Raw genomic sequence first — 23,447 nt, 5'->3', positions numbered from 1 at the left:
TTCCAATCCTAGCTAACAAAACCCTAAAATATTCTAGAAACAATATCTTTCCCATAATGCTACGTTAAGAATTCACTGTTCCTCATTGTATAAAATACCTACCGTATCTTAATATTGTTTGTGAATTTTGGAAATTCCCATTTGGCTCCGGGTCATGGACAATTCTTCCAGTGTTGTTCTGTGAGTGGAAGCTCTGGGCATTGAATCACTGGAGGGCAATTTCTCTCAATATCAGTTTCAACCATTGCAGACACATTTATTACTGAATATTTATAAATTACACAAATATCGTTGAGTGGTTATTCTCAATGTTCTCCCAATACTTTCAGAATCATTTGATACATTACCTCTTATGAAGTGAGTCCAGTGGCAAAGGAAAGTCTTTACAAATATCCTCCTTTTAATAGATCTTGTTTGAAAGAAAGGAGTCATCTAAATTTAAATGTGCTATACTGGAGATATCTATAGACTATATGTTTGGCCGGGTGGTGGTAGTGCATGCCTTTAATCCTAGCACTCAAGAGGAAGAGGCAGGAGGAGCTCTGTGAGTTTGAGGCCAGTCTGGTCTACAGAATGAGTTCCAGGACAGGCTCCAAAGCTACACAGGGAAACCCTGTCTCGAAACAACAACAACAACAACAAAGAATACATGTTTGGATTGACTCATCTATCAATGAAAATCAATGTGATTGCACATGATTAATATTTAAACTGATAGGAAGGAAGGCTAATAACCAGTCTCTCTTGGAGATGGGAAAGACACTGTATTAGTTCTGGGTTCTCTAATACAAAAGAACTGATAAAATTAACATATGCATATACACATACATATATGTTCATTAGAATCCTGGAATACACACACACACACACACACACACACACACAATTTATTAGAGTGGTTTACAAATTGTGCTCCTAGTAGACAAACAATGGATATTTCCTGACTGAAAGGCCAAGGATCTGGTAGTTGTTTAGTCCACAAGACTGGGTGTCTCAGCAGTCCCAGTTTGTTGCTAGAGTCCCACGGAAGTCCTAGAGAGCTGCCAGCTTTCAGTTTACATTGGAATCATGAAGAATAGGTTCTAATGCCAGTGATGGGCTGCCCTGGTAACAGGATAAATGAATTTGCCAGTGACAGTGAGGATAAGCTGTCAAAAAGCTATCCTGTGTTCTTTAATGTGGGCTACGATCAGAAGGTGTGGCCCAGATTTATAATGAGTCTTCTGACCCCAGATGATCTGGATTTAGGATAAGTCTTCCACCTTAAATAATCCAACTAAGAAAAATCCCTCACAAATGTGCCCAGCTGCTTGAGTTTTAATTAATTTCAGATGTATTCAAGTTGACAACCAAGATTAACCAATAGACACCAACATGTAAGTAGTGGAGAGGAAAAAGCGGAGCCAGACGCCAGGTGGAAAAATAAGTGTTGAAATGAAGGCAGACAAGTGGGAATGTGAAATCTCCCAATAGTCTGAAAAGAGGAAATGGAAAAATGGCTCAAATATTCAGAAATTCAGATGGAAGTACATAGTGCAACACCGACAGTTGCTGTCAGACTTTCAAAAATTAGACTGCTGGTGAAATCTGCCTGAATTGCTCAGAGCAAGTTAGAGAGGTAGATTCTGAACATGTACACCAAGTGAGGAAGCATGGAGAAGAGCACAGGAAGCTGAGAGGAAGAGATGGGTGCTGGGTTTATTTGGTCGTTTGCCTAGGGTATAAGAAATTTGACTACAGCTATGGAATTTAAAATAGAAAGAGAGCAGAAAAAAGGAATATTCAGAGAAGTACGCCTTGAATGGTGGAGGCAAGAAGGGACTGTCATAAGACTTGAAAGGAGGAAGATCTCTCTCCAGTCCTGAGAAAAATCTACGAAAATTGTTTAGTCTTCCTAAAAATTGTTGAAGGAGCCATGGGGAGCAGAGGGATTTTCGCTGTGACAGTCTCTAAGATTATCTGCTGAGAATGCCAAATCAGGAGCAATCTAGAGTCCCTTTAAAAGACAGCAAACGAGAGAAATAAATTTCAGTGCACACCACAGCCAACCTGAAAACAAGGCTAATATTATTTTAGGATATCAATCACCAACTTAGGGGATTTTTCATTCTAAAAACATTATGGTAACTACAACAATGATGGCAGTTAGGATTGCAGAAAGGCTAACAGATGCTAAACCTGTGAAAATTCTGAAGATATTCTGAGTTTCCAAATGGTCACTAGATTCTTCCATTGACCCACCTATTTTCTAATGTCTTAGAACTAGCCTTACTAAGCAAAAGAATAATAAATTTTAGACTATCAAACCCTGTGTCTTAGATACTTTTTTATTACTAAGAGAAAATGCTGTGACTGACAACTTACAGAGTTTTTTTGGGGTTCTCAGCTTCAGAGGGTTAGAACTCATGGCTATCATGGTGGGGGGCATGGCAGTAGGCAGGGGTTCTAAGTGTGAGCTCACATCTTTAGATACAACTGTGCAGAGAGGCAAAGGTTTTCTGTCCCGACCATCCAGTCCTAAATAAAGACACAAACGCTTATATTAATTACAAAATGCTCAGCCAATAGCTCAGGCTTGTTACTAAATAGCTCTTACATTTTAAGTTAACCCATATTCATTATTTACACACTGCCACATGGCAGTACACTGATTAGCATGGCATGTTCATCTCCTGCTCCCTCTGCATCTTCTGGTGATCCTGACTCCGCCCTTCTCCTTCCCAGCATTCTCAGTTTGGCTTTCTTGCCTAACTTTTTTCTGTTCAGCTATTGGCCAGTCAGCTTGTTTGTTAAGTGAATCACAGCAACAAATCTTCACAGTTTACAAAGTGGTTATTCCACAGCACACAAGCACAAAGCAGAGAGAAAAACACTGAGAAAAGCACAAGTCCTTTGAAACCTGGAAGCCAACCCCCAATGACACACTTTCTTTTAACCAGGCCACACCTCTTAATTCTTTCCAAACAATTCCCCTAACTGAGGACAAAGTTCAAACATATGAGCCTCTGGGGCCATTCTTATTCAAACCATAACACCTTGTTACTAAAAAAAGATTCCTAATTCTTAATTTGCTTCAGCCTATATGACTTAATGCAAAAACTTTAGTTATTTTACTATAGAAGTCATCAAACCTCAAAGATTTGCCTTGACTGGGAAGTGCGGGGTACCAAGAAAGGAAGTGCCACCAAAGAACACCGTGAACACATGTAACTGACATATGAATTTTGGATACTTCTATACAACTCTGAATTAGGAGAGAGAAAACAGATTCCAAAGTGGAGTTCTAGCAGTACCTCATCCTGTGACCTCTATTTAATGTCTAATCCATTATAATGATTTTTTGAGAAATTTATCTAGTATAATATGGTTGGGGGTTATATCAAAAAGAGAAATGACATCAGGTACCACACATTACATCAAGGGTTCTCAGAAGAGCAACAAAGTAGCAAAGTATTGATAAATTTAGATCACTTGGGGAAAAACTATGTTTGAGATGTTTATCATTCAACTTAATTGTATAGTTGAAATCCACACATAATTCAAAGCATGACTCACTTCTTTATCCATTAATTTGTCTGTATCCTTCATCTACGATTTAGCTTCAGCTTTTCACTGTCACCTCTTGTTGGTTCGGCAGAAGAGGGACAGAGGTAGGACAACCTAAAAACATGAATAATCCCAAGTTAACTCACCATTCTGTATACTTTGAATATGGATTTATCTGTCAGGATTTTACATGAGCTTGGCCATCAATGTCACAAGGTGAGAGAAACCTTTAAAAGGCTAGGTCTAAAGAGAGGTTATTAAGTCATTGGAGGTATGTCCTTGGGAGTGATTAACCTAATTCTTATGGGACTCTAGTCTCATGGCTTCCTGTCTGGCTGCATGCTCTCCTTTTGCACTCACTGTCGTTATGATGCCATGCTCCTCAGCAAAACAATTGAGTTGCTAGATCTTATACTTTCATTTTCTAAAAGTACATGCTAAATAAACCCTTTGTTTTCATGAATATCCAACTTCAAGTAATTTGTTATAGTAACAGAGAACAGACTCTTATAGCTGCTCAATATTTACAATGAGAAACTTAGTGAAGAAACAAACATTTGATGCCTCTGAAATTCCTTGGAATCTGGGTTTTATTGAATAACCAGAGCTTAAAAATTATAGGAGTTGGTTCATAGCAGTTAGTATGAGTGTTACTCACTCCCACACATACTTTATTTCCTTGTGAAAGGAGATATGTTGACCAAAATGAAAAATTGCAACCAAACTGTAATATTTTATTACACTATTTTATGCAAGTGGCATAGTATATAAGGAGTGTTTGGCACATGTGCATTTACAACATATTGCAGGTAAGTCTTTCACTTGACAAAAATGAAGAAATACATTTTTCTATCCAAATGTACCTTGGTTGACGTTAAGCACACTGAAAAGGTCTACACAGCACTAGACTATGAAAAGGTACCAAAGAAACTCTGAGGGAGGAGAAATGACTCCCACCAAAAGAGCTAGAGAAGGTCTGGAGAGTTGCTCAGCTCCATTCAAAATGAGCCTCAGAAAAAGTAAGTTTTATAGATTGGATCTGAATGTCCCTGGAGGCTGATTTCTTAGAAGCTTGGCCCTCAGCTGTTGGTATTATTGACAAAAGTAGAAATATTAAGAGGACCAAGTTGGAGGACGTATGTTGTAAGTGTGATCCGCCTCTTCTCTGTCTCTGTCACTTGCCCATATGCCATGAGTGTGATCTGCCTCTTTTCTGTCTCTTGCCCATCCAGGGTGCGCTGCTGGTGTCATCACCCGCTCCACTGCTGATGCTTTGTCTGGCCACAGTCACTTAAAACACAGAGCCGAGTGACCACCAACTGAAACCTCTGGAGTCATGAGCCAAACTGCAGGTTTCTACAGATGACTTTTTAAAGTATTCTGACTATTATGTTGTATTCCATCTGATAAACAAGGTGAAGCTACTATAGACAGAGAACACATTAATAAGAAAAGAATAAAATAAGACAGAATACTATGCCCATTTGAGGAAGAAGTTTATACATAAATCTTAACAAATATATGTCATAAATATTCTAAATAGCATCTGAGTTACAAATTAAAATTAGTTTTCTTCTGATGGCTTCCTCCTCAATAAGCATCCCACTAAAGACAAATGGAGCCCTGTAGCTACAAAACATGTGTTTGATTCCATGCAGAGGGTAGGATAAATCTGCCCATGATAATACTGACTCCATATTTCAATCTTGGCCTCTTCTTCTTGAGGAGCTGAACACTCAGAAAGTATCTTGGATGAATAAATGAATTATGGGAGAAGGAATGATTAGAGCTTGTGGTGTGCAGAGAACAGTAAGAGAGACTTTCTTAGAGATATATTATAACATGCTCTACATTGTGGCCCTGTGAAATCTCTTCAAGAGCTGCTTTGGATATTTGTAGGTCTGTCATTGGAAAATAGAAGCTGCTTGAAACATGAAGCATACAGAGTCCCTGATAGAGGGAGAACAGTCAATAATCTAGTTTTAAGGGTTCAGATACCCATCTTAAGGGTATTTCCCATCTTCTCTTCAGTTCTTTGAATTTGTCATAAGTGTATCCAGAAATGCAACAGTTGTTCAACTTTGAAAGATTCAATATATTACCCACAAGACAGAAAATATATCTGTGTAAGCAAATAAAATGAAGACTATAATATGGATAAAAGCTTTGTACAGATTTCAAGGCTATTTGATTTGGAAGAAGCCAAATAATGAGAATTAAAGTTACCGGGTCAGTTCAATCAATATAAAGTACTTGTATCCACATAATTTGGACTCTCAAATCACTACGGGTTTAAATAATTCAAACTAGTCAGTATAGCGATAAATATTAAAGGATAGACTCATTGTATTATGAAGACTCATTGACCATTATAATTTTAAATCTGAGTGATACTCCACAAACTAAGCAAAAGCGGGTGGTTCTAGAGACTTGACAAAAACATGGACAGTTGACCAGTTAACTCCACAAGGCAAATCAAGGAAACAAGCAATTCTATCTTTTTTTATATGAATTTAAACCACATATTAATTCAGTCAGTCTGTTTCTAACCAGATGTCCTGTCTGTTTATCATGGTCAAACCTGACCCTTCTGTCCATAGCTTAATTCTCTGGAATGATGGCATTGAGTCTTTGAGAGAGTGGTGCAGTACGATAGACTGGAATGGTATCTGTGTTCCTGTTACAGTTATATTCCTCTTTTTCTGTCCAGTAGCAACTGCTTTCTCAAACTTAATGTTTCTCTTCACCATTGATTCTCATTCATTTGAATAAATATTTCTTCAAACTCTTATGGTCCAGGGAACTCAGGGTTGTGCTGACAAATGCAATGACAAAATCCGATGGGAATTCCCACCCGTGGAGGCTTTATACTCCAATGAGTAAGGGGATCTGAAGCAAGTGAATAAAAGAACTCCCCTGGCAGTGATGATAATGGTACATGGAGGAAGAAGCTGATCTCTAAAATGTATTTTCATATAAAGTGTGCAAGGTCAATTATATTTGTCAGTCTTACTCTGTGCATCTCAGGGCAGACACAAAGAGCCATTTGTGAATTCTGCCCAGCACCTCTTTTCCTTTGTAGTGGGATCTGTATCACCCTGAAAATTCTTCTGTGTTTATAAATAGTCTAATCTGGGGTGTGTGGACCAATCACACAGTCACACGAGGCACCAAAGTTCTTGTACAATGTCCAAACTTTTAGTGAATTCACTTGGCCTGCTGTCAGCGGCCGACATTGGATATCAAGCTTTTGGCAGGAGCCAGCATGAAGTCATCTCTCCCACCTTCACTTGACCTCAGCCAGGGGCTGTGGAACTCAGCTGCAGTGTTTCATAATACATCAAGGCGCATCAATCCCATGCCAGCCCTGCTTCTGTTTTTGCAGAGCTTAACCAATAAAGCAAGCAAGCAAAGCCTAGTTATGGAAAGCATTGTTTTCAAACCATTCCCATACTTATGTTTTCTAAACAATATGTTTTTACTTGAGGAAGAAAAAAAGCAGCAGCCAACATCTGATCTAAAATCCAACATTAAACAGTTTTAAGTAATTTTATCTAGGTGAATAGTTCTTTTAAATTTGTATATACTAGTCTTTATCAGAGGCCAAGTCAAAATTATACAGAATGAAATAAAAGTAAATATTCATTGTTTATATATATATATATATATATATATATATATTCTGGTATGCTAAAGAAGTGGAATATACTAATAAGAAACCTGTAACATTAGAGGTTTAGTAAAATTCACCTGAAATAGGAATCTAACTGATATATCTGAAGACTTGATAATTGAATACTCTATAATTATATGTCATCACAAGTGTAAAATTTAAGAATAAGCGTAGAAATATTAGCACTGAAACCAAACTTGAAAGAAGTTGAGATGAATTTAAGCTAAAGAAAAAGTAAATAAAAATCAAAACTCCAAAGAAATCTACCCTAACAATTGGATCTAGATCTGTGAAGTCTTCATCTTTGGAAATAATCAAAGATGAAGCCATATTTACTGGGATCCTGCCTCCATGGATAGGTCATTTTGCTTGACTTGGCTAGTGAAAGTCAGGTCATTGGTCATACATTAAATGTTTCATGTATTAAATGCTTTGGAGGGCTGTGTAAAGGGTTTCAGAAGCCTTTGTGGTAGTAAAGATCATTGACTGGCTCACAAAGTCTGGTGGTTTTTCATTAGAACAAACACCTTGCCACAGCCACAGGGAGACATACGTGTTTGAGGCTAGGAGGAAGGACGTTCTTCCTTCTCTTGGTATGTATGTGTCAGCATTCTGAAAGTTGTCCCACTCTCGGAGATTACCAAGTTTTGTTTTATCCATTAAACCTGGGATAAAGAACAACCCTGAAAATTCTGTCAAAAGTAGTGATGTATTGCTTCTGAGAAATTCAAATCACTACAAATTTGGGAGCCAACAAAGTAATGTCTAACTATGCAATGAGCTCACAGCATCGTGTGCTTGCTCTTTACGTGAGCTGCATTCTATATGCATGGGGGAGAGCCAAGCATGAGTTCATTGAAGATGTGGTGAGATGCTTCTGCTTAACTCTCTGGCTTCCAGGAATTCAACCAGATCCAGCATCATCATAGACCCACTTAGGATACCCATAGATACTAAACAACTTTACACACAGTCCTTGTAATGATGGACAGTTAATGCATGGAGAACAGTGTACACATCAACTGAGAATGCTGATAGACTAGCATTCCCAAGTACAGCAGCATCTTATCGTCCACGGTGGCTGAACCTATCTAGGGTATGATGTCTGGCTGCCCTCCATGAATTTAAGAATGTTACAGAACCTGTCATGACATCTCTCTTGAGTGAGCTGTTCGTAATATGTGTTTTACATGTAATGGTGACAAGAGCACTTTAAATGAGAAGTTGGTTGATGAGAAGGGTAAGAATTTTCTGTGACTTTGTATGGAAGCATTTGGCATATGAAAAGACAACTAGTTCAAAACATTTTGTAGGCCTCCTTTTCCATATGTCTAAAATAGTTCTAGGTCACAGAAGACAGACAGTATGCATAACGAGGGGAATTCATGTCCAATGCAATGTTTAAACAATATGTTCATTGTTTTAACTAAATAGTCACACCTGTTTAAGAACGAAATGTAGTCAAATATGTTTGTAATTCTTATCTTAAAAGCTTTTCAACTTCCAGAAAAGTATTAGATATCCTGAGAATTCACAGAGAATATTCAACAGGGACTTGTAATGAAGATGGACAGGGAGGATCACATGAAGATAGATAGAGATGGCAAGGAGAGAGTAGCTGTTCATGTGAGAATGGTGCCATGACCATAATGTATCCTCCTGTCCCTTCCTCCACGTTTCCTCCTCATATCTAAGAGTGCCAGATAAAATATGGAATGCCTAGCTAAATTTGCATTTCTGATAAACAATGAATAATTTTGTTCATTGATTTTCATTGAAAATATTTATTCGTTGGAAAATCTTGTTTATCTGAAATTCAAATTTAGCTGTTATCCTGTGTTTTCATTTGCTACATCTGCCAACCCTGCTGATCCAGCCCATCCCACCCCATAATTTAAAAGCACTGAAAAGAATTGTAATTAATAGCAGTGTCCCAGGAAAACATAGCCAAATGAGTCAGGTTGGTGTTGATGCCCCTGGCTGGTAAGAGGCTCAGTTTCATTGATGTCATTCCTGCTTTGTCCTGTGTCTTTCTGCCTACTCCTCCTATTCCCACACTCCCTCACTGTCAGAGCAGTGACTGCTCTTTCTTTAACTAATGGTTCACACACTTAACTTATCTAGAGAACTGCCATGGGTAAAGACCTCCACCTTTCACCTAGAGGGCACATGTCCTTCAACGGAAGAGATAAGACTTAATCTTTGGGGTTTTAGCTCATTCTTGCTCTTTAGAAGAATATTGGACAAGCATTCATGTTAACTTATCCTCTTGGTTAGGCTTACCAAGTTATATAAATGAATGCTTTGAGTGTTAAGTAGAATCGTGAGATAAAAGAGAAAACATTGCTGTGGTTGCTGCTTCCACACATTTCTGGTTCAAAAATAAAATGAATTCAAATGTGCATTGCCTTGGGCAGACTTGATGCAATGTCTACAGGAAAAGAGAAGGACTGAGCCTTCCATATTGTTGTATAAGGCTGGAACTCTTACACCAACAAACCCAGGGTTGATTGATGACAGCCATGGAAATGTGTCAAGTTTAACAGCTTTCAAACACTATTTTACAAATTGCACATATTTTCTTTCCCATGTAAAGATTTAAATTGGCAATAAATTATGTCTGTTTTAGTCTGAGTGAATTATATAAATAACTTCTATGGAATACAAAATTTCTCACTAACACATCAAGTGTTACAACACATTTCATCTTTGCTACATAGATCATATTTAGAACATAGAATACACCTAGAATGCAAACTGTAAAGCAACTGTCAAAACTAAGCACATACTATGAAACTGAGAAGCATTTCTCTATAGTTTGGAATCAAAACCTCCCAAGTAACAAGACAAAATACCACATGTCTGCTATTAAAGTAAGGAAATACGCCCATGATTAATATTTCCTCCCAACTACATAGCCCAGGTTAGCCTAGAACAACTCATCTCATTCTTCAGTCAGCCACCTCATTGCAGGGATTATAGTTGTGTACCATCATGCCTAGCTCAAGCAAAATTTCTCCAATATATTCCAAGTGAAAATAGTCACTTTAGACTACAGTAGTGTGTAAGTATGTACATACATTTATTATGGCTTGGAATCTATCCTGCATAGTATATGCTCAAAAGCAATTTCACTTAACTTTCAGTAATCACTTAGCTTGATTTGAATCTATTCTCATTTGTAAGTGTAATCCAAATGTGCCCAGAAACTACTTTTTTCCCCCATACTGTTAACAAAGACTGGTGTTTCTCATTACAGTTCAACTTAAATTTAGATATGCTTTCACTTGGCTACTAACTGTAAAATTACATAATTATTTACTTTATAATGTCTCATAGACTTTTACTTGGACACCATGAATGCTAAAAACATAAATTGGGCATACAATATTTATTGCTTATGTTGAACTTTTCATCGTCTTTTTAAAATTGATTTCAGATTCTCTTAATGGAGACTTGTAATGTTTTAGTGAAATGATCAATGAGGATATCTCAGAAAGTTGCACGTATCTGAAATTATTTATGTGTCAGAGCCAGATGAGATTAAAATATATAAATGGTAGCCATAGAAGTCAAAGGACAGAGGGAACAAGAGGAGGATTTTTTCTAGTTAGGAAGAGTTTTTATGACCCCACAGTAAGCTGAAACAAAAAAGCTTAGCTTGGCTTTTTTGTTTGGATTTTCCCTTCCAAGTTTTAAAACAAAACAAAACCAAAAGAACCAGGAATCTCAAAGAATGGATGAAAGCTAAGTTAGAACTGGCACTCATGTTTGTCTTTGATTACCTACAAGTAGGGAATTAGGAGTAATTCTTAATTACCTGTGAAAAAGGTGTAACAGATAGACGGACACACACACCTGTAAAAGCTCATTCTACCGAAGTCACAACATTCTACACTCTTAAGTCAACTTTCACTTTAATATACCTCCCCAAAAGAAAGAATTTGTTTCGTTTAAAACAAGAAACAAGTTCTAGGGGTTGGAAAGATGACTCAATAACCAAGAGCACTGACTGCTTTTCCACAAAATCTGCGTTTGATTCCTGGAATCCACATGGTGACTCTAACTTTAGTTCCAGAAGATCTGACACCTTCTTCTGGTCTCCTCAGACACCAGGCATTAATTACATGGTGCACAGCCGTACAGGTGCACAGCCATGCAGATGCACAGCCATATATGGTGCACAGCCATGCAGGTGCATAGCCATGCAGGTGCACAGCCATGCAGGTGCACACCCATACAGGTACACACCCATACAGGTGCACAGCCATGCAGGTTCACAGCCATGCAGGTGCACAGGCATGCAGGTGCATAGCCATGCAGGTGCACAGCCATACTGGTGCACAGCCTAGCAGGTGCACAGCCATGCAAGTGCACAGTCATGCTGGTGCACAGCCATACATGATGCACAGCCATACATGGTACACAGCCATGCAGGTGCACAACCATGCAGGTGCACAGCCATACATGGAGTACAGCCATGCAGGTGCACAGCCATGCAGGTGCACAGCCATACAGGTGCACAGCCATGCAGGTGCACAGCCAAACATGGTCACAGCCATGCAGGTGCACAGCCATGCAGGTGCACAGCCATACATGGTGCACAGCCATACATGGTATACAGACATACATTATGGATTGCCCAGAGTCTGGAGAAGATACTATGTCTGGCATGGGATATCTGAAGGAAAAAAATCTATGTACACTATGCTCTTATGTCTGTTAACTTTATTCCTCTAAGACAAAATTCTATTTATACAGCTACAGCTCTGTCAGGCATTCAGGGCAGGAGTAAATCTAGATACACCAAGCTCTTTGTTTATCTACTTTATTTTTCTGGGATGAAATCCTGTCTACATAGCTTCAGTTCTGTACTGACACTCAGTTCCTCTTTGTCCCCTCTTTTGCTGTCCTCTCATAGTCCTGCTAACAACTAAGCTCTTATGCTTTCAGCCTCATCTTCATCCTCTGTTTCTTCGCCCTCCATCTCTACTTGCTCTCTACTCTTGGCTCTGATGAACTCTACAAGAGTTCTGCCTTACCATCTACAAAACCTCTGTGTTCTTCCCTTCTCCCTGGTCATGCTGTTCTGTCTGCCACTACAGAAAATGCCTGTTCCTTCTTACCCTGACCATGCTGTTCTCTGCCTCCTCAGGAATGTTGCTCCACCCTACCTTCCACCTTGATATGCAAAAACCTCTTTTGTTCTCAGTCAATTGCTCTGGAGAGCCACTAGGCCTCAAGGCAAGGGGATGGTCTGAGCTTCATTTACACAAGAAACAAAGCTATGTATCTACCACCTGCTTGGCTTTGCCTAAGTGACCTTATCCAAGTACTGGCCTGAGCAGGAATTTCACACACACGTTCTATGGGAATTGTGAGCGCAAGAAATTCATAACAAGGCACAGCTGAATATTAAGCTGTGTAACACCAAATAGTCCATGTTAGATGGCTTCCCACTTGACTGATCCTTGGCCTGGTCAGGGTATAGCTTTAATACACAGCTGGACTCCTTATGACATATTCTTGTGACTCAAGACATGGTGTACAGACATACATGGTGCACAGACATACAGGTGCACAGCATACTTGGTGTGCGACCATACATGGTACACAGCCATACAGATGCACAGCATATATGATGTACAGACAGACATGGTGCACAAACAGACGTGGTTCATAAATATAACAGGAAACAAAAAATAGATAATGTATTTTTTAAAAATGTTGATTAATCCTTTTTGGAGAATGTTTATATGTAACCAATAAAGCCCTCAAATACTTTGACATGACAAACTATAAAACTAATGAAGCTGAAGAAATAAATTTCACTGACAAAGATTTTCTGTAGTATAAATAATTGAAGAAAAAGATATTATGCACATAACTGAAGAATAGATAGACACTTTGGAAGAATATCAGTTAAAAAAGAATATGACTGTTGGCACCAGTCCAGGTTTTGTTATAAGAAATGAATGAAATTTGAGAAATAACTGCTATTTCAGACTTTTAACTCCAAAGCCTGTTCATAAAGTGGAAGATATAGAGAGGTTCATAATTTACAGGACATGTGCAATTAATGAAAGGGTTCTGTCTGGTTTAAAGTAGTTCCAATAATCTGTCCTTCTGCATGTCCATGTAAGAATTTCTTATCCTCATTCATAATAGATAGGAGGCCAGTTAACATTTAACTGGCACAGGGTTAAAAGAACTTCACAAATATAAAATATGATGTAAGTGCCATAGAATCCATTACTTCATATTCAATCTTCAAGCAACAATTAATGAACAATGTGGCATTATAGAAGAGACTTACTAATGAAAATTTAATTTAACTTTCCTATAGCTTTAGAATAGTCCAGAAGATTACATAGTTATTTGAAGTCAAATATAATTTTAATCTATACATTATTAATGCTATTTTATTGCTTGACTTTGGATTTATACATATATAAGGTTTTACATATAAATGAATAAAACCTCTCATTTCCTATATGAGGTAATAGTTTTATTCTAAGATTCATATATTTATTGCCTCATGACAAAACACTTATCATGGATATCTATGATGCATACTATGAGTGATTTGCAATAGACCCTGCCTTTTTTCGTTTGAAGATTCAAAAAAAATCACTAGTTTTTGTAAAATCAGATTTTGGGGGAAATGATAGAAGGGATCCAGGAAGTTGGTGAAGCTGCAGGCTTCTGGGGCATGTCCCAAGTCTCTCACTTAAATGAGGCAGAGACAATAGTTGTTAGCCAGTGCAAAGAGACTATAACATCAATTACCTGTTTTGTGGTGTTTGGACAGATGAGATCGGCTTCTACAGCTACAAATGCTTTTTGAGAAACAAAAGCAGGAGAAAGCAGATGCAAAGAGCTCCAGTGATTTTCATGTTCTCTGAACTCCCAAGTGTCTGTAGGCAGATGAGGTAAAGGTGAATTTCAAGAATGAGTCTCTTGAGCCTTGCTGTCCTTTGAGTGAACCAAATAGATTTCAAGATGTGTGGGCTTCAGGCTTCATCATTTACAACAGAAAGCTGTGTTTATCAGGTCCAAAAACCAAATGTTTAATGGACTATATTCTACACTGTGTGTGTATTGGTTGTTAAATAGATTTCAGATAGTACTAATGACAGTAATTTTGTTAGAATTTAGTTGGTTCTGCTGCTGAATTAAGTCTCAATTTAGAAAACTAACCAATTAGGTTTAAGCTACCATTCTAGAAGTTTGCAAAAGAGGAAAAGAAAACATTTTGTTTAACAAAGCCTAGGCTATTTCTGCAGTTTGACCAAAGTGATTGCAGAATCATTGGATTGTTCTATCTTTTCCACTTTCAAAAGGAATTCATGAATGTCTACTTGTACTGGCCACTGTGTTAAAAAAAGAAGATGAGTTGGTGCTGCACTGGAATGGTTATAGTTGAACAGCTAGTGAGACAGGTTGATGTGTAGTGATGAATGGTCTGTCACAACCTGAAAAATCAGGTAGATTAAGGCAAGTTAAATGAATGAGTTTCAAACACTGTGAGACAGAAAGGATGCTCCCCAAAGAAAGTATAGAAATGTAAATTTTCAGGTTGGAGAGATTATGTAGTACACATAAATCATGTGATTGTAATATAAAAGATATATGAGAGACAGGCAGAAAATATCAAGAGCAGAGACGAGATCAAGAAGACATTTATGTGTAATACCAATTAATTTGAACTGTTATAAAGGCATTAAGGAGACACCAAAGAATAATTGTTGAGTGGGTGAATGAATTAATATGTAGGTAAGGGAGACATTCTTAATGCGTCTCCAAAGAGTAATCAAATCATTGGTGGTTTTATATTCTGGTATATCTAATATATGTTTATATAATAATTTTATGTATATATGTATATATACATATATATCTATATGAGGAGAAGGGCACTGTGGCTATAGTCACCAATGACAAGTCTTAACTCAATAAATTCTTGCTGATAGAATGTATAAATAAACATCTTATGCAGGAAAATGATGAGAATAAGGAAATTATGTCTCATATTGTGGAACAGAAAGCAACATGGAGAGATAAACAGTTGGGAATGATTAGCATCTTCAGGTAATTATTTGGAGAATGACTGATGAGTTAGAAGGCCTGAGGTCTTGCTAGTCTCTCAATCATATCGTACTTCTTAACATCATCTAGGTGGTGATTCAACATCCTTCCTGTCAAAATTTGTCATTGAAAAAATTTAAAGATACACCTATTCTGAGCAGTAGTGATCTATATGCAATTGTATGTTCATTGGGACACTGGGAGAATTGCCTGGGTTGAGCTTTTCTTCATATACTGAAGAGACTAAACAAAAATTTCCAGATGGAAGGCTATGTTCTAGACTACTGCTCATGGTAACTATAATTAACACTAATATATTGTGCATCTCAAAACTGCTGAAGGAATATAATCTATGTATTCCCACTACAAAGAAATGATAAGTTTGCACAAAGATAGAAATTCTAACCAACGTGGTTTTATTCATTATGTTGTGTATACATGCACTAAAACATCAAGTTGTACCTATAAATATATTTGCCAAATAAATATTTGAAATGTTTTTTAAAAAAAAGGTGATTAATGGCAAGTCAAAACTCTTTAAAAAGCTTCCAAATTCCCACTTAAGTATGTAATTCATCATGCTATCTTTTTGAAGTTCCAATTATATTACTTAAATTATTATTTTCTGGGCATGCTTTTGTGTAAAATTCTTTCATTCCTATTATTGCATTACTTTTTTTCTAATTGAAAGTGTCTGATTTGTTTTTGAGATTGGTAAAGTTCTGACAGATGGAAAAATGAAAATCATCACCAGAAGCTAAATTAATTTATTAATATTCACATTAAACTGCAAATTGTCATTGCTGTAGAGTAAAGGTCATGTAATCTGGCAGGAACTGATTTCAGGACTAAGAAGAAAACTATCAAAGGAGCCTAATTCTAAAACAAGCTCATAAATCTGAAGAACAAGGTTGCTGTTGTTTTTTTTAAGTAACTGCAAGTAAGAAGGGACAAGGAGGAGGGGAAGACCAAAAACTGTAGACAGAAGCAAGCACAAAGTGCTTAAGGAGGTGCTTTCATGGACAAATGAAGATGTGTTGCCAAGTCACGTTCACACAGATGAGGAGGAATAAAACAGTGCCTCAGCAGAAAAATCCACCCATATGAATTGATATTTAATTATGAAAAATGCAAATCCCCAGGGCAAACTGATGATTCTAGACCTGAGAAGATGAAAAGATGAATTTGCTCATCTCAAGGACTATGGGAGACAGCACCACTGTTTATAATTCCAAGTGGCATTGCATGTAATTGCATTGTCTTGGTCATTGGGAAGCCCAATACAGCCGCCTTCTGTTGCTGGTGAAGTCTGAGTCCTGAAGATAAAGCAACATTGATCTTGCTTTTTTGATCTTCAAGAGTTTGACATTGTAACTCAATCCATTAAAATGCATGTGTCTTCCTGATCTGCATGCTCAGTGAGGATGCTTTGAACTGTCAGCATATTTAGATACAAGAATGCATACTATCACAGTAGCACTGTCTTACCTTCTCTGCAATTGCCCAATGACTTATCCTAAAGTTTAACTCATGAACCCTATACAGATGATTGTAGGCTGCAAATTTCTATATGACTTTTTTTTTCTGTAACTCAATATTCTTTTTGGATGTTTGGGAAGACAGGTTCCTTTTGCCCTGGAATCATATTTCTGTCAATACAGCTTTGCCTACTCTCTGACCTCTCAACCAGATCTTCCTCAGACATCAGCAATTTTTCCTAGTGGCAACAGGTGGTGGTGATGGAGCAGGGCTGTTCAGATTCAGAACTGGATGTATTTGAGAGTTCTTTTCTCTCTAACTGAATATTTGGGAGCTGTTTTTTTACAGTTATGAAGGAATTTTGCTTCCTGGCCCCCACTCACTAACATTTTCCCCAGCGTCTGTGAGCCTTACTTTGTTTCTAGGATCACTGAACTGAAACCAGTGGAGTGTCAGAACTCAGCCCATATGTTCATTAGCAGTGAATCTGTAATTAATTTCTATGGTTTAAAGTTAATGAGACTGTGTGTGTATGAATGTGTTCATGTTGTGTTTATAGGTTTTAAATGGTGGTTAATTATTTTTCTACATTTTGCCTACACTGACCATGAAGGTACTTCTTTCTGTTTGGCTATTTATCAGTCAGTAGACATTCTGTGTAAACAAACCTATATATGTAGTCTACATATTTTTGATATGTAGACTCACTTTTGTGATACCTTGTTTTTTTGAGGTGAGAATAATTTATTGAAATCTTAGTAAAACTCATTAGCCTATTTTACAGAGTTTTTTACATCATTAAGAGTTAAAAACTGTGAACTAGTTATATAATATTAGATATTATTTAGGAGGGCTGTTATACATTTTTAGGTGAATAATCTCTGATAGGAAAGCAACAAAACAAAAGATTAAAAGCACTACACAGGTGTAAGACTGATTTACATGTGAGTATATACAAACATATTCTGTAAGATATGTATCAAGTATCTCCTCTGTTTTAAAACAATGATCATGCCCTATAAATTTAAAAAGAAAATAAAACCAAAAGACACTCTGAATACAAATACTTCAGAAAATTAATGCTTGTTATTTCTCTGTATTTTTACAAAGGTATACGGTAAAATAAAAGTGAATTAACTCACCTGTAAACACTTGTTGAGGGCAGATTATTTACAAAACAACATGACATATTCAGTAACAATGAACACATGGTCTGGGAAAACTGGAAATCAGACAGCATCAGTCCATGCGGCAGGAGTAAGTACTGCTATCGGAGAAGACATGCACGTCATATAGAAGTAATGCCCCATTTTCCATTAGAGTTTAGAATTTTCTAGAACAGTTGTGTTCAAAGGTTAAAAAAAACAACTAATGCATGTATTGTCACAAATTCTAGACTCCCCAGATATTAGCAGTTTAATCGAATACTACAGATTTTAGTTATTTGTTTAGTCAAAAGTTGAAATAGATGAGGTTTTATTGTTTTCTTGCAATTAAGAGGATGGGATTAAGATCACTGAGTACTCTCCAGCAGGATTGTGGGATCACTATGTACCCTTGGGTCTGAGTATGAGATCATTGCTTACTATGTTTGTGTCTGGGAAGATCATTTAGACTATATTGTCCATTGGCCACACAATTTCAGCAGTTTCTGATATATAGATTTGTGAAAAATGTTCAAATAAATAAATAATTCCAAATAATTTATCACAATTCTTGCCAAATAAGATGAAATGAATATTATTAGCTTCATTAATATCTATATTATTGTTAGCTTGGAGTCAAGTTCCTTATAAGTTGTAATTATTGTAGCTGTCATTTTGTGGTCCAGAAACACAGTCTCATTTTCAAAGAGAAAAGAGAGCCACACAAAGAAACACTGGGGAAGAAGTGTTATTTCCTTGAAGCCAAGGCAGACTCGGGGAAATGCCTGCAAGGAGCGCCTCACACTGCTCCACTAACCTTGGGAGAGGTGAGAGTTGAGCTACTTGCATTTAGTGTAGCATCTGCCAAGGGCCTGTTCTGTGCTGTATTGGACCATTCTGGGCTCTAGGGCTGGAGAAAGTTTTGTGACTGAGGCTACTTTACTGCAGCAAGATAAATCCAATCTCGAATGGCTAAATAACACATCATCATGACAGCATAAGCTCAGGGAGTCAGGAGGTCTGCAGGAGCTTGGAATTACAGAAGATCAATGAGGTTCTTGTTTGCTAGTGGAGAAGAAGACCTGAAGCCCTCACTTCAACGTCCACATCAGTGAGCTTTCTCTTTGTAACAAATAAGTGACATAACAAACTTCTCAGGACAAGAGGCATGTTCTGGCTCGTGAGTTTGAAAGGCGTAAGTACGTGGCTGACTAAGTGCATGGCTGACTAAGTGCATGGCTGACTAAGTGCGTGGCTGACTAAGTGCGTGGCTGACTAAGTGCGTGGCTGACTCACCTTTTCCTTTCAGCCTCTGCTGTGTCAGCTGGAGTGAATCCAGGGAAGATCAGCCGAAGACCTCTTAAAGTTTTTCATAATTTCTCAGCAGAAAGAACCAAGCTGGAGACTGAGACTATACTTTTAAAGCATTTCACTGGTTTTATTTAGTTATTATTTAAAATAATGTGTTTAATTATGGTATTTTCACACCCTTATCATTTAATTTTCTCATACTCAACTCCCCCATTAACATCCATTTTTCTCCCTCTGCCCCGCTGGCCCTCCTCCCTGTTCCCCAGTCCTCTTCACTCCTCCAGACAGGACTAAGACTTTAATCCATGGACCACTGATGACAGTCCAAACTCTAGCACCATCCCTGAAGAATGGGTGGAGTGTCTATCTGCTTTCAATTAACAAGAGGCAATCATTAGTCAGTACAGCACCTGCTGTACAAGCATGAAGACCTGCGTTCAGGTCATGAAGACCTGAAAAACTGGGCATGGTTGCATATACTAGTAATTTCAGAAATGAAGACATGGAGACAAGTAGATACCTAGGACTCACTGGGCAATCAGTCTTGCCTAAATGGTGAGTTCCAGGCCAGTGAGAGATCCTGTCTCAAAAGACACGGTTGTCTGTGGAACAACGCCTGAGGCTGACGTTGTCTGCTCATACATTCTTTCTCCTGCTTTCATACACATACACAAAAGAAAATTATTTTAAAAGTAAAAATCAGATAATACATTTCCCATACTGTTAGTTTTTCACTTAGAAGAAAATCTGAATTCTTGGTGTGGTCAAAAGTAGCCTGACCTTATCTCCCTTTCTTGACCCATGGTCAAAATTGAAACCCCTTGATTAGACCACAGGAGTGTCATAATGCCAGGTGTCTACAGTCGCTATGACTCCTTCATATGTTTTATTGAAATGCACATGGTTGGCTGTTTCTCATCCTTCAGATCTCCATTCAAGTTTCAGCTCTCAGTGAATTCACCCTCAAGGCCTTTCTCTCTCTTCGTTCTCTACTCATTTACCTTTAAATATCTGAATTGTTTTTTTTTTTTTTTTTTTGGTTTCTCGAGTGCTGGGATTAAAGGCGTGCGCCACCACCGCCCGGCAAATGATGACTAATTCTGTTTTTCAAATTGATTTTAATCAAATTGGTTGTTATCTTTTTTTTTAAAAGATTTATTTATTATATATATACAGTGTTCTATCTGCATTTATGCCTGCAGGCCAGAAGAGGGCACCAGATCTCATTACAGATGGTTGTGAGCCACCATGTGGTTGCTGGGAATTGAACTCAGGACCTCTGGGAGAACAGCCCATGCTCTTAACCACTGAGCCATCTCTCCAGCCCCTGAATTGTTATCTTCCACATCCCCATTTGAGAATCTAAACTCCATGGGGTCAAGTGCCTCAATGGATGAGTTAAGATATATCTATGTGTCTAAAACAATAAAACAAAGTACCTATTCAGCCATAAATATTTGCTTAATTAATGAAGTAAAGAGAGTTTGTGTGTTTCTTTATCAGTCTTAAATTCTAGTAGCAATGTAAATTCTCAGACTCTGTCAGTCTAACAAAACGAGAAAAAATTATAAGGAGAAATATTAGGGTATAGTTGTAATGCATGGAGCACTATCTCACAAAATTTTATGTCTGTCTGAAACCAGTGAATATAACTTCATTTGCAAATAGGTCTTTGCAAGCCAAGTATTATAGTGGTTTAGCATTCTTTCACCAGGTTGCTGCTTTTATTATAATCTTTAAGTGAATATAGTAGAAAAAACTAATGTAAAATAATTTAGCTCCTAGTATCCATTGACCACAAAAATTGGTGTGCAGCCTTAAGGAAAATTTCCAAAGCATTACAATCCCTCTTCTAAGTTATCCTGTCCTCAAGTTAAGATCCTCTTCTCATGGGGCTGTAGAGATAGCTCGGTTATTAAGAGTGATTGCTGCTCTTGCAGAAGAGACACGTTTGGCTTTCAGCACCCTCACTGGGCAGTCCACAGCTGCCTGTTGCTCCAGCTGAGGGGATCCAAGACAAAGAAGCCCTCTTCTCACCTTCACAAACACCTGTTGAATGCCTGTCTTGTGTGGCTGTTGGGAATCATACTCTGGTCCTCATGGTTGCCAGCCAGTACTCTTGACAACTGATCCATCTGTCCATTCTCTTTAAAAGGCTTTTTTGTTCAAGTGAGAGAGCTGACCCTGGCCCACATCAACTGCAGCCCTCGGAAGTGTAGGCCCTGCACTTTGCCTGGGCAGCCAGAAGATGGGGGGCAGGCCCCGCCCCTTGTCTGCCATGCGAGTGAGAGTTGCCCTCCTTCCCCACCTCTCACTGCTTGTGGCATGTGGGAGAGCTGACACTGAGGTCATGAAAGCCGGGCAGCTGGCCCTGCCCCTCACCAGCTGCAGCACTAGGAGAGCAGGCCTGCACGTGAGCAGCACAGTAGAGCTGACCGTGTTGAAGAGGGCTCAGGTGAGCCAGCCTGGAGAGTGTGAGAGTGGAGCTGGACCTGCCCCTTGCATAGGGTGAGCTGGGCAGGGCAGGGCTGGAGAGCTCGCCCTGGTGATGAGGATGAAGCAGAGCTGTCAGGCTGACCAACACAGCTGCTCTCCAGGCCCGGAACCAGGGATATGAGTTGGCAATCACAACATCCACCTATCTACTATCTGCTGGAACACATGAAAGACCCAGTCCTGCAGATTCAAAGTGACGGGATCTCCACGACATGGGGAAACAACAGGATGTCCAAGAGGAGCCCCAGTGAGGGCTCAGCAGTAGTCAGAGGCCTTAAACCAGATCATGACTCATTGCAGTGAATACTTGCAAGTAAAGATGTATGGACTGAGGGGCGATCTTGATTATTTCTTCAGGTGTTGTTATAATTATGTACATATAATATAAAATAATGTAGTGTGTGTGTGTCTATACTTCTCTCATATGACTTGTTAAGATTAAATTCCTGTACATTTGTTGGTAAGGGTATGGTATAAACATTTTTAAAGATCTTGATAGACATTTTTAGAATTTATTCCATAAAACTGTACCAGGTTAAATTATTACTTCCAGCAACTGAGGGACTTTTTCACAATATACATATGAACATTAAATGCTATTTTTCCTTTATTTTTTGTCAACTTGATAGTTTTAAAATATCCAGTTTGCATTTCTTTATTATATATGAGATTGAATATGCTGTTTTTTTCCTGTTAATTTCTGTTAGCAACAAGAGAAAATGTAAGATGTAGAACATCAAACTGAAACAAAAAGAAAACTAGTTAATATTTAATTCTTAGGAATCAATGTAACTTCCATGTTATCAATCAGTTTAGGCAAATATTATTAATATGACAAATACATTCTTACATAGTTAAATATGAAGTCAATATACTGAAGAAATTTAAAATATGAACTGGAGTTTTGAATTGTAACACTTCCTAGCAGCAAATATGACCAAACAAAATATGCAAATCAGTATGTTAGTTTCTAAAAAGAAAACTAGAAAACTGAGAGTGAAAGTATATATAAAGTTAACATATTTGAGTGGAGAAATAATTTTAATTAAGAAGAAATAAGCCTGAGAAAATATCTCCTGAGTTGGGTTACAGAGCATTTATTTAGAGGGCATGGGAGCAAGGAATATAAACTTCACTTAAATTTAAGAAATGTCTTACTAGGCCACAGAAAACCTGACTCACAAGGTTGGCAGCTAGTGTGAAGGAACGAGACTCTGGATTGAGGAGAAAGGTAGCTTGAGTAGCTGAGATACAAAATAGCTGAGAATGGTGACCAGTCAGGGTTGACTAATGACCCCTATGGGGATAAATATCAAGGCAGACTTTTGTCTATACTCAGTGACCCTCAGGAGGGCACAGGCATTACCTGGATGAAATCTGCTGGTATGGCAGAAGTTGGGATTTGGAGGTTTGTCAGGAAAGAGAACTCACAGTGACTTGGACAAGCTGAGAGTGATAAGTAGCTCATTCAGTTCAACTCAGAAGGAAAAAAATTCCAGGAACTTAAAACCATAAGGAAAAATAGGAATATATGTTCCTAAATCTCCTGAGAATTGAGCTCTGAAAGAAACACATTGAGCTATACGTTTCAGTTATACTGAGAAGTTATGCATGTATACACATACATGCATGCAAACACACACACACACACACACACACACACACACACACACACGCAGAGGCATGCATGCATGCACATGCACACACAG

This window comes from Peromyscus californicus, unplaced genomic scaffold (genome assembly GCF_007827085.1).
Source record: "Peromyscus californicus insignis strain IS unplaced genomic scaffold, ASM782708v3 Scaffold_8__1_contigs__length_139910024, whole genome shotgun sequence".
NCBI lineage: Eukaryota > Metazoa > Chordata > Mammalia > Rodentia > Cricetidae > Peromyscus > Peromyscus californicus.
Note: the sequence above shows the minus strand (reverse complement) of the source record.